The following is a 15648-nucleotide window of genomic DNA, read 5'->3' as shown; positions in this document are numbered from 1 at the left end:
AAATCAATTTAGTGGTTACTATCCCAGACCGAACTGGAGTGCATGCTCAGTTGAACATTGGCAGACATTTGGATGTCATTCCAAATGCAGCTGAACATACATGACAGGCTATGGGTACACAAGGGAAACTTAGACAAAGTGACACTGAAAAGAGAGACGAGTTGAAAGGCACATAAGAGGAATAGTCTTAAATGAGAGCAGAGACAAGGTGACTCTGAGAGCAGGCAAAGTAAGAATTCAAGGAGATGGGAAGAAAGAGGTAGTGGGAGTGGAGGATGTTAACAGAAAACAAGAAAAGAGAAGCTGACATAGCACAGTCACAGTGAAAACAGAGTTAGAAAAGAACAGGGAAATGAGGCAGAATCACACAATTGGATAAATGTAAAAAGAGTTGAGAAACTCATCTGATGGGAAGAAGCAAGCACGAAAACAGGGTAAGTTTTATTTGTCACCAACTTCTGAAGAAACAGGCTAATCTTATTAAGTTGCAGAATGAGGCAAAACCAATGAGCATCTAAATGGGACCAATTTTTAGGTGGAGCGACATTTTGCATTTGACAAATAATGAAAAAGCAAAAAGAGGATGGCAGGTAGATTGCGCATATTTTTGTAATATTGAGCACAAATTGCAGCACCACGGGGGCCTGTGGGTCATTCCAGTTTGTAGCAACACATCCTACAAAGATATTTTGAACCACCACTGACACAAGACCAAAAACTCCCTTACAGCTTTAAGGGAAGCCATACGTCAGCAGCACAAGAAGAAAAGTAAGGAAGAGAAAGCCCTCCAGTCGCTGAATAAATGAGTGAATGTGAAGTTTCAGTATAAACCAAGTCATAACTGCCATGTGACATGTCTTCTTCTAAGGCAGATTTTAATTAAAAAGTATGCATATGTACATGCTGGCAGTCTCACGGCTGCCATGTGACTGTTAGGACTCAAATATATACTTTGAATATCTTCAATGAGCCTCAGGGACTTCATTTCATGCTGGCACACAGAAAATGATGAAACTATGCTTTGCTTTTGCCAGCACATGGAATGATGCACTGCTGTTGCCGACAAAGTATAATTCTTAAGTGGCTCAGGAAGTTTCCTTTTTTTTCTTCTGCCTTTGCCAATTGTATAACTTGTTTTTCTCTATCAACTGCATGGAGATAGTTATCAGATAAATAAATATGGCACTTCTAAGTGTGACTGGCATGTAAGAGTGTAGACTTGGGCTCGAGAGCTTCTGACCTCACTTTCAATTCCAGTAAGAGAAATTAACACCAAGCTGTCATTCTTCTTAGTGTCTTCTAGATGATATGTTACAGGCTTTTCATAAATATTTTGGATTTTTTTTTCTGTATGGATGAAGATCATTGTTGAAATAACATGTTCAATAGGAACCTTTTAGAAATAAAGAACATATACGTAGATTTCGTCTTTAACCTGAGGAAACTGATTTTCTGCAAATCCCTTCAAGATGCCCTGACCCACTGGCATAATAAAAATAACCTTGTTATTCCATAAGCATTTTAATCAGTTTAGACAATGTCTTGAATGTTAAGGTGCGCTTCATGAACCTTCCTGTAGTCTGTTGTTGGGAAGCAAAATTAGTAAAGTTCAAATTATGCTATCTGTCCATTTTATAGAGAGTATGCTACACTAATAATTAAACCTTAAATATGCCTGAAAAATCCCAATACAGCTGAAACTTCAACAACTCATAAATACAATATTTAGTGGTTTGAAATGATAGCACTAATTTGAATTAACTAAGTTGCAGATTCTATTTTATGGGGAAAAAAAAAAGCTGAGAATTTATTGAGTTTTGTTTGCCTGCAAAGCTTTGTGTACGACAACCGATAAGTCTGAAACAAAGTGAACTAAACATGACACATGCTTCGCCCTTGGCCCCACTGTTAGGATATTGCAGCTCTGCCTTGTGACTCTGCTTTGACAAGGGCATTGGTTTTACTCTTTGGGAGGAGCGCTCTGGTGTGCATCTCCAAAGTTCTCATGTCCAAACAGCCATTACGCCACTGCAGGGAGTCTGTTGGCTTACGAAAGAAATAATTGGCTGTACAATTTTGGGATGTTTGCTTTTAGAAGCTTGATAATTTATTTCAGCAAGTACAGTTATGAAAGCAGGTGTGCCGTTGTTCTTAGCATGCCTTAGCGCAAGACAGCTGATGACAGATCGCTGAAAAACACTGAATTTGTTTACACATTTAATTTGTTAGAACAGGTTCCAAAGAGATATATATATATATCTTATTGCAACTAGCTTTTTTATGTAATGCTTATTACAACTATATATATATATATATATATATATATATATATATATATATATATATATATATATATATATATATATAGATATATATATGTAGATATATAGACTTATCTATATATCTACATATATAGCTATATCTATATATATAGATAGATATATACAACTGACTATTGTGAATTTCTTAAGCAACTAAAGACTTCTTAATATTGAACAGTAATTCTTTGTATAAGTGCTCTTATTAAGGAAAGACATCTAAAAAGAAATCTCTGGGGTGAAACATTTTCTTGTTTTTTCTTTTTGACACCACGACATACAAGAAAAATAAAGATTCATAGCGATTTAAGGATAAGATATTCAGCACCTTAAAATAAATAAAATGTCTTAATGTACAAACATAATTTTAGATAAAGTTTTTCTTTTAATTTGATATTTGGAGATGTATTACTGTCTTTCTTTGTCTGGATAATGGCAAAATAAACTTGGGTCCTCATCCAAACTTGTCTGTCATGAATCCAGCTATTCTTAACTTTTTAATTAATACTCTTACTGAATATATAGGCATATTAAGATGACTAATAATATTTTGTAGCCACTTTCTGACTCCCTCTTTCCCATTTTGAAGAGTAAAGAAAATAAACATGTTTGGCAAAATCGTAGTGATATCCCAAAAAACAGGAAGTTGTGGATTACTACTTAAAAGTTCCAAGAAACTTCTAAAAAGTAAAGTATGCACCAAAAATACTTCAATTACACTCATTCTGTAGAAGGTTTCCAATAGACCTAAGTAAATGTTTCAATTAAATCAGTAAATGTCACATCAGTGATAAGTATTTGTCAACATAGGACATTTTTCCTACATAACAAACACAACTAAAATCAAGGCAGTTGTTTTTTTTTTTTTTTTTTTTTTTTATGTGTGCTAAAGCTCTATACGCTTAAAGACTTTTCATACAACATTACCAGAAGTGACAAAAACGTATTTAGTAAGGACTTTTGACTTGGAAAATGTCAATCACATTCTTCAAGTTAACAGTTCTCAGAACCTAGTTGCAATATGACAACTATCAGCTCAAATCGCAACCAACAAAAAGCCCCTACCCCCCTACTTATCGTAAGAAACACAAAGTTCAACTGTTTACGTGAATTCTTTATATATAATATTGGACAGAATCTGACTTAAAAAAAAACAGGTTTTCCTGTCATTTGCGTTGCACTTTGCTCGGCGGGTAATCAAACAGCGTATATCCTTTACAAAACACTAGAAAGAAAGAAAAAGAAAAAGAATCTAGAGACAAAGTGGCCCGGAGCTGGCCTGCTGACTGTCACTGAATGTCTCCTCGGGACCACAATTGGGTTAGATGTCACAGGATGTCTGTATGTTTTTTATTGTCTTTGCATCAGCTCATGGTGCATGATGTAGCATTACATAAACAGCTACAAAGAAAGACCCTTTGAAGGGAGTGTTAAAGGCAGATGGGGAATTTTTAATTAGTCATCAGGTCTAAGTGAGTTGTAATTTTTGTAATAGGGCATTCTTTGACTGGTCTTGTCGTAGACCTCAAAACTTGCAAATGCTCCAGTTTGGTAGTCTAGGCATAACGAGATCTTACTGTTTGACAAATCTCACATCTCAACCAGTACCACCGTACCTAAGTGACTGAAAGCAAAGAATGTTTTTTATTCAAGAATAATCGAGTCAAGCTTTAGTCTTTCCAGCCTTTTGCAGCTTTCATGTCTGACCTCATCTAAACTGGTCTACAGGACAAACTCATCATTAAAATACCCCTTTCGTGTTTTCACAAACAGATAAAAATATCTCAAAATCAAAACATTTGCTTAAAAGCATTTCTAATCAATTTCGAATCATCCAATTTATGTATCTTACTTCATTTCAATTTTAGTGACTGTCTTATGATAATGTGCATGCCACAGAGTACAGCTTGCAAATGTGCATATTTGTAGTGTGTTGTAGTACTGTACTGCAGTACCAGTACAATTGTGGTAATACTGAGAATAGAAAGTGTGGCCACATAAAGCAGAGACAGGGATTTAAATAATTGTTGGTGAACCAACTATTCACTCACATACTGACATATTAGTCGTCTATTTAAATAAGTAGTTGCGGTCAGCAAATATGGATTCTTAGTAAAAAAACTAAGAAAATAAAACTAAAAAAAATAAATACATACAGGATATATTTCTACATCCCTAGGCCAGACTGAAGTCTTTCTTTTTGACTGAAATGCCTCCAGAATCATGAGTGATGGCTTAAAAGTTAAAAGAACACATAAGACCAGCAGTGACTAAAGGAGAGAGCAGCAGGAGAGTGACACATAGAGAAGAGGGAGATCTGGAGTGAATAAACGAGTCGTTTTGATCGCCTCCTAAAAGTCGTTGTTTTGGAGGTGACTGCAAAATAGTGACACACGTGTGACATCAGGCAAAAACAACATGGCTGCCATGAGAAGTCCGGTGCGAAGTGAAAAATGAGGACACATCTTTCAGCATCACTGCTCCACTGTCTACAAACAGGAATGCACAAACACACACCCACACAAAGAGACAAAGACATAGTGAGAGAGCTGTGGCCACAATGACTGAAAGCCCCATGTACATCATTCAATCAGGGCAAAGAGAATGCATTCAGTTCACAGGATTAAAAAAACAACGTTTTAATTAAAAAATACAAACTAGAGAGGGGCGAAACAGTCTTCTGCTTTCAAATTAGGGAAAGTGAATCAAAGATACTTTCAAATGACAAAGAAAGACGATTCGCACAAAGATGTGTTATGAAAGATGATTTTCTCCATTGCTCAGAGATGTATGCATATTTATTTTAAGAGCATTGCCCCCCACCTCACCCTCCCACACATAAACTGTGACCTAAGAATCTTCCCGTCAGCGCCACACTAAGCCAGCATACATGTACTCAAATAACATGTCACCCTGGATAACCATGTCAACTGTAATGGGCTGCGGCTAACATCTTGTGTGTCTCTGACTGTAGTCAGAGATGAATAAAGTAATGTAAAGCGGTTGGTGCTCTTGAACCGCAAAAATAAGAAACAGAAAAAAAAGGAAATCCCTTGTCTTCTGTAAAGTGAGAAATAAGAGTGTGCTCGTTTGGGTATGAGTAAAGTATGCAGGTTTCCTAAAGCAAAGCCAAACCAATGAGCTGAAGGTGAGCCAGACATTCCTCAAGTGCCTCCAGGAAGTGATTAATTTAAATCCTTATGTTATTAACAACATGTTCCTACATGCTCTGTACATTTCTAGTGCAGAAATATCCCAGCGCTAATGCTCATTCTTAGAAATGAAAACTCTGCAAGTATAATTCACGTCATTCTCAATTGCGAAATCTGTATACATTTTATGTTGAATCAGCTGGCTTCCATTTAGTTGCTAAACATTCCGGCCAAGAGTTTAATTCAACACACATCTTTATATTAATGTTAAAATGCAGCACTGTGTTTAATTCTTGGAAAGGCTGAGAATAGGTATCAAGGAACTGATATGTAGTTGGGCGGGGCTACGACAGCACAAACACACTTTTTGTCTGTGCTGCAAAAAATGTGAGAATTACTAATGATGTCACAACATGGCCTGAGCCATATACTAATCTGACACAAAGTGTTAAAGCAACAATGAAAAGATGTGACATATAGAACCTGACAACACCGGTTTATCTACTTCCTTATATTCATTGGACGGCTGTTTCAAAGACAAGAACGAATCTTTGTTAGAACTGTGTGTACAACTTCTGCTTTAAGCTAACCGGTGATCTATGGAATATTTCACACTTGTGTCAATGAACTCATCAACAAATCACATGTTCTTCTGATTCGCTTCTTATTTTAGCATAGTAAAAAAAAAAAAATCATACCCAGTATTTGCATTGATCCATAAATAAGTATTATCCTTCTTTGCTTTAGACTACATCGAGATGTTTAACTTTTGCTCAAGATTATTGCATCCTACTGAAGATGCAGATTTTTTTTTTTCCAAACATAGAAGAAAAATACACTTTTACACAAATATCAACATAAGTGTGGATGGGGCCTTACTCACAACTTCCACAGAACTATCATCTATGTTGGAATCCCAAACAAGTCAGCAAATCTCTCACGCTTATTGTATGAAAGGGTGTGTGCACTATCGATATTAGTTTTGGTAATGAAAGTAAGAAGAATAGTAATAACAATGACTACTTACCTCACATTTCTGTCTTTTTCTGCTGGTCCTGTCAGGCTTTCTGTCCAGCCGTTAGTTCATGAAGAACACACGCAACATAGGTCAGCATGACAGAGGAAGGGTCTGCCTATCTGCTTTCCTCAGCTATTATCTTATATACTGATTAGCAGGTTTTGTTTTCTGGTAGCAGCCTTGAGTGAGGCTTGGAGTTTGCAGCAATTTAATTATGTATGGTACGAAGCAAACGAGCATGGAAAATTAAGGTGGGCTGCAGAATAAAGGTCACACAGAATGCTCTTTCTGTACTTTGCATAAGTCTGTGTTGGTGTATGGTCCTATTTCGGTCTTTCTGAAAGCGTGCATGTGTATTTCCTCAAGTTTGTCAGGAGAGCCTTCTCTAAAATGTAAAGATCTACAAAAAGGTATGACCCCATTTAAAAAGCCTTCTTTAATTTCAGAAGAAAAAAAAACAGAAAAAAACCAACAACATCTGGAGCCAGAAAGTCCAAATATACAAATTGCAACTTTTCATAGCTCTTAAAGCGTTACATGACAAGATCAATGAAACATCTTGTCTATAAGACTATTTAGGCTAAATTAAATTTTACTGGACTAATACCACAAAAGCCATTAAATGAAGCAAAACACTATCGACTATGAAGTGTCATTAAGTAAAGAAATCTAATTTTCCATCCTTCTGGAGAATGCAATCTCATGACTATTTCAGCAACACGTCCTTGTCAAACTTCTTAGTACTTTGTAATTCACTGCCATGGCTACATGCTTCTATTCATGCTGAAAATATTTGGAGCAATCACATGTGCATATGCTGCCTTTCATTTCACATTCTTTTCTTTTTAATAATCTTTTTCCATCCATGCACAACTGCACGGACATGCACGATCACACCACTAAACTTATACGCCCACACAACACAGGCACGACATTCATGACATGTGATCTTCCTAGGAATTCTGCCAACAGCCAAACATGCCACTTAGCCGAAATCTCTGAGACAAAGTGAGAGAGAGAAAGAGGACCGCATGCACACACCTGCACACGCAGGCACACACCCATAAAGTGTGCACTATAGCACTGCTGTCACTTTGTGCCAGTTCCTTGTCAAGTGTAACTGCAGTGCGTACACAAGGAACATGAGACTTTGCTGCTAGTTATCTGCTATGGAGTGTGGTGTGGGGGCAGTCCGTTCTGAGAAAAAAAAAAAGGGACAGAGAGGGAGAGAGCCACGTGATCTCTAAGATCTAATGTGGAATTGTTCTAGGAACATGCCATGTTTACTGTTCATTGTCTAAATTCTTGGAAAGCTTCCTGAAAAGCACGTAAAGAGCCAGAGCCAGCCAAATACGTTTGAAGATTCCTATGGGCTTTTACCGATTCACTGTGGCTCACACTTTTCACCTCAGTTTACAATATTTTCACACAGTTTTCAGCAAGAACTTCATCTTTGTGCTCAGTAAGTGACAACGATATAGATAAGTGTTTTAAAGTACTTTGCAAACTTGGACTTCTGGCTGCAAAACCCTCTCTCTGCGTGTGTGTTCTTCAAGTGAATAGCAGATTATATTTAGAAAAGTGAAATAATAGTAATAAAAAAAAAGAAGAACATCATGCAAACACAATGTTCCACCATAGCTGACAGTTGAAATGTCTCTCTCTCTCTTTTTTTTTTTTTGATACATTAGATGATTTGTTACAAGTGTTTCTGTGAAAAATCACATCAGAACATTGGCACGCTGGTGAGCAACAATGAAAAATGCAAATCTCGGGAGAAGAAAAAGGACAAAAACACATTTGGCATATTTTTTTAGGAAGAAACTGTTGTAACTTGAATAGCAGTCGGACCCTAAGGGAATCAGAGTTAAATAGTGGTCAAAAAAAGGGTATTAAATTCAAGTAAATAAAAAATAAAATAGGCAAGCAGTGTCCCTTGTTACATACAAATGATATCAAATTTCAAACTATTAAATTATTAGTAAGTATGTCTGCATGGACCAGAACACATCAGGAAAACAGCACCACACACACCAGTAAAGATTCATGTAGCGTCAATCATACATTACCATTAGCTAATTTATTCTGTAATATGTGTTAGTGTAGGAGTGAAATAATAATGCTTTGGAAAATAAGCAAAGTTAAATCCAACTTAACACATCTCTGTAACTTCAATTTAATTTTCTCTTAATCTATTTTTCTCGAAGAGTGTCAATCCTTCAAATAACCTGAGGACGGGTTCCAACAACAGTTCTTTTAACGCAGCTGTTTCAGCTCCAAATCAGGCCTGGTGAAAGAAACAGTTCTTTACTGGTTCTATGAATGAACTACATGGAGCTCCCTCTGACAGAGATGGTAACAACCCTAAAAATATTGCAAATAAATGTTTGAACTTCCATCTGTTGTATTATTTTTTAACGGGTGACGGGAAAAATTTATTTATTCCAAGACTCCATGCAAACAGGTGAATAAATATTGCATGTTTAATTTATTGTTGTTTTTTACAGGCCTTATCGGTAGTAATTCACGATATCTCTAATATCAGTTTTTTGCATTGTTATCCACTTTAAACTATGTGACAAGAGATATTGCAATCAGTGCGAAGATATCCAGAAAGTTCATTCTATAGCTTTGCTAATTCAACTTTTTGTGAAAGTCAAAGCTCTGTTTTTTGTTTTATATTCAGCAGATCTGCCGTTTAGCGCACACAATGTTTGATGATTGTTGGTCTCCATGGGCTTGCCCTCAGGTTCCCACAGGCATGTCTCTTTAATCTTGACACATCTGCTATCCCAGTAGTGACTCCGAGCACTAATTTATTGTTGCAAGACAGCACCTGCAAAATCTGTATTTTAACTCAAAAACCAGTGACTGACATTTGCTAGTAAAAGACTAATAAGAGCATTTCTGGTCTCCAGCAAGAATCTCTGCTGATGTAACAAGGTATGCTCATTCTGAAAATCTTTATATTACAAAGATAAAATCACTACTTTTTAAAGTTTTTTTTTAATGACTAACAACCAATTCTGCCTGTTAACGTCTTACACTGACATGAACTGATTTATATGAACGCACCAGGGTTACCTTTTACCTTTACATAAAAAATAAAAAAAAACAATATAAGGAGTTTTAGTTTCAACACTTGATCAGGTTGTTTCAATCAAACCTGTGTGGCTGAAACTCTGTGAGCAGGTAAGTGAAAAAAATGACATAATTTAATTTCGTAATTAATTCAATAAAGAAATTGTAATGTAATTAATTCTAAAAGAAATTAACTACAGCCTGTAACGTTGAATAAAACATTAAAGTAAAGATCTTCAAGTTAGAGACATTTATTCACTGTTCATTGTTTTGTATTTTACCCATCTTTAAGAGGAAACTGTATTAAAGCATCTTTTTCTTGAAAACACTCTTAGGCTGGATACTAAAAATGAATACAAAAACCCCTGCAGATTTTAGTGTTCAGTTTGTGCCAACTCTTTTGCTTGTTCTTTGGGGAGATTTGTGGTGTTTATTACTTTGGGTTTGCACCATATTTGAGAGTGCAGATTAAAACCATAAAACAAAGACAAGGCTGTTAAGGTTTCAAGCATTTGTTCCTGTAATTCATCTATTTACATTATCTTTTGAATTGAACTTCCCGTCACAACTTAACTTCGCTTGGTGTGTTAATGTCGGTCTTTTTAGGAATCGTCTAAAGTTACACTGAGAATAAGGACGTGTTTTCACGTGTTACTCTGAACTGTTTGAATTCTCTTTTCCACAAATGGCAACATGCCTGAACAAAACAGGCCAAGCAGGTTTTTATCCTTCAGGGCTTTCCTTGAACAAGCTCGGCAATACCTAGAAAGCGCACCACTATTGTTTGTCAATATGATGTATGATTGGTGCTCTGTATCGCAACCCATGAAGAGTGAGTCATTCCAGTTCAGAGAAAATTATGGGCATGTAAACACACCCTTCACACATGTTTACATTGGTAAGCAGAGGGCGGGATAAAAACCAAGCATTAACTTTCATAAAAAAAAAATAAAATAAAATAAAAAAAAGACGGTTTTACGTGTACACACGCACTTACACACACAATGACAAAAGAAGCTGCAGGCTAGTTAAAAGTAAAGACAGTAGAACGGATATTATCATTTTCATTTTTTTGTTATGTCATCAAACCTTTATCATAAAGCACGGATGTTGTTAAATCAAACAACATTTGTGTCTGGGGTTTTTTCATGCTAAAGAAATTATTTAAAATGAACCAATGGAACCAACAGGCATCTATCCGCTAGTTTACTGATGTGACAAGTGGATAAAGGAAATGGGGATGAAGTAAATAGTTTTTAGTTGGTTTTTCCCCAACTGCTTAACAGGTTTGTCAAGTCATGAACAGGAAATGAATACATGCATACTTGCATACAGTGTATACTTTTTTTTTTAACATTCAAATAATATCTTCACTACTTGGAGTCCATATATTTATTTTATTCTTATTTTTCTTGTTGGAATGCCATAAACTGAGAGTCCCACAGAACAAGGGCATCCTGGGACACACTAATGCACCACCAAATCACACAGATGCACACAGCCACAAACAGACAAATACAGCTGTTGAGAGCAATCACAAACTCCATGGCAGTCTTCCAATTCAATGCTGGTTGACTGCTGGAAGGAGTCCGTTCAGGAGAACAATAAATTCCCACATTTTCCACGTATGTGGTGATAAACTCGGATGAGAGAAAAACAAAACTTTGCAGCACACGCCTACATCCCCAGAAATGATTTCCTCGTATTTGAGCGTGGGTATGAGAAAAACGGCGTGAAGGAAAAACAAACCTGTGTTTGTCTTGCCTCAAGGTACCTAGGTGCACCTATACATATATATTGATTTTAAAGTTCTCTTACAAGTAAATAAAAAACCTCCTATTCAATGTGATTTTTTAACTCCGGAGAAAAGAAAAGCCAGTTTTTTGAAGACACAACTGAAACGGGATTTGGGACCAGGATGCTAAAAAAATAATTAAAAACACTTTTTCAACAATATTATAAAATTGCAAGGCTCAGATTTATAAGATTAGGATCCAAACAACCTCTGGGTATACACAAAATGCAACCGTTTAGACAACATCAATGACAACATGGTGATAGAGAGAAAGTGTTTGCTGAGGAAAGAACACTAACAGGAAATGAAGAAAAACTGCCACAAACTACTTGCTGGCTAGCCACACATTGCACTGCTGTACACACAATAAAAAGAAAAAGTGTGTAAGTGTGTGTGTGTGTGTGTGTGGGGGGGGGGGGGGAGTGTGGGTGTGTGTGTGTATGGGTGTATGGATGTATGGTCTGATGACAAAGTTCAGGTGAGGTAAACTGCACCACAAATCAGACTTGCCTCTGAATAATTTACAGTTAAAACCAACATATCTGGGTTTATTTTTATGTTTACTACACAATCCTATGTAAGATTGGTTATTTTTGCTCTATTATGTGATTGCTTTACATGATTTTTTTAATTTTTTTTTTTAAACAAGTTTCCTATTTAATGTATTGAGATAAGAACACAGTTGACAACCCCCCCACCCACACACACACATACACACCTCCCTCTTTGTACCCCCATACCTGCAACATGCCACTTCGCAACTTATTGCCTTACAGTCCTGGCTGGTGACTGATTGATTTATATATTTATTTGTGGGCCAAATCATGACGTAAGCCCCATCGCAGCATCATGCCATTTGTACAGTTGACACTAATGACAACACTACTTCCTGAGGTCAAAGCGCTGACCAACATCAACACCGGATTTTCACGAGTTTCAGAAAAAAAAAGGAAAAAAAAAAATTCTTCGACAGTCGCGCTTTACGCATTCAAGTAGAGGGGGAGGAGGCTCCTCCACGTAAAAGCTCCCATTACTTCTTATTAAAGTTGTGGAGTGTTAACTTTTATTTAAGGATGAGCAGCGAATCTGCAGATGATTTCAGCGTAGCGCCTGGAGTGTCGCTTTATTTCTCACTCGCCGAGTGAGAAATAAAGGGAGAGAATCGAGACAGTAATGCATGGTAAAAAAAAAAAAACCTATGCGTCACACAAATCAGGCACTGTATATCACGCCGAGAGAGGAGGGTTGTGGGAGAGGGATATATTTACCCGATATGTCGCTATTCCATAGACTGAGGCTGTCAGCTGGCGCAGATGTGGGCAGGCTGGATAACCTCTAAACTTTGTAGGATTCGTTTCTCTTCTTCTTCTATTAAAAGAGAAAAAAAAAAAAAAGAAAAAAAAGGAAAAAAAAAAAAAGGGGGAGAGGAGACAAAAGCAGGCCCCGGGCTTCTTCCTTCGTCTCGTCCGCTGGCTCACTCTATCACTTTTAGTCCTGTCTCGGCCGCTCGTACCCCCATCTCGCTATCCCACTCTCTCTTTCTCTGCCCGCTCCTGTCCCTGTGCAGGAAGTAAAATGCGGCTCTCACACGAGCAGCGCACGGACCGAGAGCAGGCTGACATCATGCAGCAGTCCGTACAGACTTCTGCTTAAAGACGCAGACATAGTCGGTCGCTCACTTTACCGTACGCGCGGTACATTAACTGTCATGTCATGCGCCTCTTTCTTTTCTGTTTTTTTTATATATATACACATATATATATTTTTTTTTTAAATACACGATCTCGTGCACTCTAGGGGTTTAAAGGTGTACTCTTCTTCACTGTTTAATAGTTAGAGAGCTCTAAAGGACGTCTAAGTTTGTTCTCGCTGTGTTTGGTGCCGCACTGAAGCACAAAAGCGTTGTAAATAGGACGCCTGAGTACGAAGGAGATCCTGAATTACATTTACATGTGTGGGTATCTCACGTGTCACTGCATGAAGACAGCCCAGGACACATGATGCGCATGTGTGTTGTTCTCCTAAATTACAGGCGCCAACTGCTGGCGGAGTGACCTCAAGTCAACAGTGTTTCATGTATGTATGTATGTATGTATGTATGTATGTATGTATGTATGTATGTATGTATGTATGTATGTATGTATGTATGTATGTATGTATGTATGTATGTATGTATGTATGTATTCAACGAATTTATTACATATTTATGTAATAAATAAATACATGAGCCTTAAACATACATATTCATATGTGCATTATTTATCTAGTATGTCTGCCTGTATGTAGGATTTTTACAGAATAGCCCAAAACCGATTAAAGACTAAAATGATTTTCATTTAACCAAGAAGATTGTTTCAAATGGGAAATGAGACAGAAAACATCAAAAACATCAAAACATTTTTATTTTCCCAGGCTTTTATCTCTTGATTTTGTCGTGTTTCTTCTGCTGGTTATGTGTTTTGTATGGTTTGTAAGGTAGATTTTTATTGCACAGCGCTTTGTGATCTTACGTCTGTGAAAAGCACTTTTCAGATGAACTTTACTTACATACATTAAAAAAAACAAAACAAAACAAAAAAAAAAAAACATCAGTTTTTATTAAAACTCTTACTGGTGCCTATCTCCAGCTAACGTTCCGGGCGAGAGCGGGGTACACCCTGGACAGGTCGCCAGTCTGTTGCAGGTTCAGACTATTTTGAAACAATAACATAAATAAGTAAAGTGTATTTATGTAGCATATTTCACAGATAAAAATCATACTATGTTTGAGAATAAGAAAACAGGATGAACATTTCATCTTACTTCATGTTGGTAATACTAAAAGATTAGTTTGAACTTACATCTACCAGCAGCATAAATAACTTTGGGCCTAATTGAATACAGTCACAGTCAATACTCTTATTTCACTTTTTAGTGATTAGGATTGTGGAGTTGAGAGACCCTCCCAGGATATGTCTGTATATCCCAGCATGTATCTATGAACATATGAATTAACAGATATAGGTAAAGGTATGCAGGTCTGCAATTGTATATGTAAACAGAATGTCATGGACCTTCTAACTAGTGATCCATGAGATTTTAACTCTCTAGGGTATAAACATGATGTGACATGGAGGTCCATTTCCTTTACCCACTGGCGTTTAGACTGGACAATGACCTATATTTATTTTACCACCCACCACAGTAAGAAGGGTGGTCATGCAGAAGATTATGATGTCCAAATATTATTTATACTGAACAGCAGCTAAATGTGTCATCTTTATAATTTGTTGTTTGTTCAACTTGTATTCCTTTGCTATTTTTTTTAAAAAGAAAGTTTACTTTTCTTTCCAATTAGCACTAAATGTTTTTTTTAACACAGATGAAATGTTATGGCATTGAAAAATGTCAAAAATGTTATTTTGACATGTCATAATAGTTAGTGATGTTTTCTTACAGTTTACTTACCGAGCAAAGTAAAAGTAAGCTTGGGGAAATATGAGAAACTTGGCCGTTGTTTCTTTCTTTCTTTTTTTAAATTTTTTTATGTGAGCTGATAACATCTGGAACAGATGCTTCCCAGGGTTCACCAGGAGAGTAGCACATAACCCCCAGCCCAGTGATTTTGTCACCCGTAAGTCGTTAGTCTCTTTCTTTAAATAAATAAACGTTTTATGTTTTAGGTAGGGCTGCTAAAACATAACATTTGCCTCTGAGGAAATCAGGCGTAATAGCTCTACAAGCCTGTTTGCTGTATTTCAGTGACTGCACTAGTCTGGCAAGAAAATATTTCTAAAAATGTTTCAATTTTTTCTTGTAAAACTGAATGACACATACTCTTAGTCTCCAATTACTGCCATTTTAAAGTGAGTTATAGATTGAGGTTGTTTTTTTTTTACCCACAAAAGATTATTATTTACATTTTTTATGATCCTATGTGGTTTCCACCTAACTTGTATTTGTAAAAACTGTTACAAAATGTTGATGGAAAATATGGTAAACAAGGTGAGAGGTTCATGGTGCTTCCAGAAACAAACGCAACAAGTGATTAATTAAGTCTGGCGAGTCTCTCAGACTAAGCAAACAACTTCCAGCTTTTAAAGCAAAAAAGAAGAAATGAAAAGGGGTGATGACTTGTCAGAACTACTTCTTTGTGGCTCATGCGAGCAGTTAGATCGGCCCAGACTCAGAATGAGGCATATGATGTGTTTATCCTGTGCACAAAAGCTTATTGTTGCCCCGATTATCCATTTACAGCCAGAGGCCAAATGGGTCTCAAGCATGTCTCAGTCAGCCCACCAGCTA

At 36.7% G+C, this 15648-nt stretch overlaps 1 protein-coding gene across 1 annotated transcript in view; it reads right to left on the bottom strand.

Moving 5' to 3' along the window:
* Window positions 1–12958, bottom strand: part of LOC129366307 (nucleus accumbens-associated protein 2) — a 34689-nt gene extending 21731 nt beyond the window's left edge. The window contains exon 1 of the mRNA XM_055040066.1: window positions 12633–12958. The gene's annotated coding sequence lies outside the window, so the exon portion shown is untranslated. The remainder of the gene's footprint in view (window positions 1–12632) is intronic.
* Between the last annotated feature and the right edge of the window lie 2690 nt (window positions 12959–15648).

The sequence above is a fragment of the Poeciliopsis prolifica genome, unplaced genomic scaffold, assembly GCF_027474105.1.
Source record: "Poeciliopsis prolifica strain line A6 unplaced genomic scaffold, Auburn_PproV2 SCAFFOLD015, whole genome shotgun sequence".
NCBI classification, from domain to species: domain Eukaryota; kingdom Metazoa; phylum Chordata; class Actinopteri; order Cyprinodontiformes; family Poeciliidae; genus Poeciliopsis; species Poeciliopsis prolifica.
Note: the sequence above shows the minus strand (reverse complement) of the source record. Positions and strands in the feature narration are given on the sequence as shown.